The sequence below is a fragment of the Pygocentrus nattereri genome, chromosome 12 (assembly GCF_015220715.1).
Source record: "Pygocentrus nattereri isolate fPygNat1 chromosome 12, fPygNat1.pri, whole genome shotgun sequence".
In the NCBI taxonomy this organism is placed as follows: Eukaryota; Metazoa; Chordata; class Actinopteri; order Characiformes; family Serrasalmidae; genus Pygocentrus; species Pygocentrus nattereri.
The window spans coordinates 19403701-19405193 of record NC_051222.1 but is presented as its reverse complement, the minus strand read 5'-3'; the positions used below and the strand labels follow the sequence as shown (position 1 = coordinate 19405193).

The 1493-nt window shown below is 38.4% G+C and overlaps 1 protein-coding gene across 1 annotated transcript in view; it reads left to right on the top strand.

The window, feature by feature from the left end:
- Window positions 1-577, top strand: part of LOC108434665 (helix-loop-helix protein 2-like) — a 5546-nt gene extending 4969 nt beyond the window's left edge. Inside the window, exon 2 of the mRNA XM_017709982.2 lies at window positions 1-577. This exon is cut by the window's left edge and continues 881 nt beyond it. The gene's annotated coding sequence lies outside the window, so the exon portion shown is untranslated.
- Window positions 578-1493: the final 916 nt, after the last annotated feature.

The following is a 1493-nucleotide window of genomic DNA, read 5'->3' as shown; positions in this document are numbered from 1 at the left end:
GAAGGAAGGTTTACTGAGAATGAACTAGACCATGAATATGAACCCCCCCCCCCCCTCCCCCCCATTAGCTGCTCCTTAGGCCTAGCAAGTAGTTTTCCAGTCAGGAAAAAAAAAATAAATAAAGACGTATAAGTGCCACTTAAATCTATAACATTGTGACCTTAACCATCCTTATTTATTTATTTATTTATTTATTTATTTATTTATTTATTTATTTGCTCGCTTCTTTTGTTTATTTATGAATGAGTTGCTTTCCTTTGCCTCTCCTGTTTCTTTTTCTGCTGATTTGTGTTCAGAAGGCGTTGTTTGTTTTTAGATAAATGTACAGTATGTTGGGTGTTTGTACGTAGCCTACTGCTTAAGCAACGTTACCATATGTGTTAGACTGTGACATTCAAGCATTCATGACAAGCAAACAACAACAACAACAACAAAAAAAAATAACGTCCAACTGCACTTTTTTGATGTTTATTTCTACTGGATATATTTTGTGCTGAATTTAGAGATTAGGCTGTTGACCAGAGAAATGACGTAGCCTAGCTTAATGCTTAAATAAACAACACTGAAGCTGTAATCATGACCATTTGGTTAGGAAACATTAAGGACACTGAAGACTTGTTGCCTACAGTAATGCCCCTCATGCTAGAGCCTGCGAGATGATGTGACTTATGAGATGATGGAGGGAGTTGAGAACGTTCCTGATGGACCAAATATAACATCTTAAGTCTGATCTTCTTTTGTTATTGTCGTTGTTTTGTTCCGTTCTTTGGTGTTTACATGTTTGAAATGTTTTATTTGTGTACTCCTCACCGCACTGAGACAGATAATTACAATAAGTTATTTTATAGTGGAGGAAAAAAAAAATATCTGCTATCCAAAGAAATTCTCGTCTTTTCAGGGTCGTGCCCTTATTGCTTTATGCACATATTTTGTAGTAGAGTTGCTGTGACAGCTGGTTTTTATCAAAGGCATTTTTTCATATTTTACTGGTGAGTTGTTTTTTTGAAATAAAAACAATAATAAGAGAAACTGACAAACGTCTTATGTCTTCTCGTCTTTGCAAACGACAAATGATGATGTGTGAGCATCGATATTAACCACTGTTTCTTCAACTGGTCTTTATTCTTAAAGCTTCAGTTGTTATATTGGTCACAGTTACTGGAAAATAACCGATGACATTTCCAATAGCCGGTGTTTTCGGTGATCTTTGACCATTTCAGTAGGCCCATGCTATTTCTATTAGTCCTGTGGTGTGGTTATGCTGACCAGGTCCTCTGTATTAACAGAGAAATGGAAACAATGCAGACCAAAAGTGGTGGTCACTCAACGTGTGTAGCTCAGGAGTGTGATTTTTGCCCGGCAAGTGTTTGCTCCTCGTCTTCCCTCTTGGCTGAAAGGCCGTTTCCCCAGAGAGGGGGCAGGTGTTACTCCAGACGAGCCAAGACAACCAAATTACTGGCCGTCTGGCACCTCCCGTGGGAAACACACACACA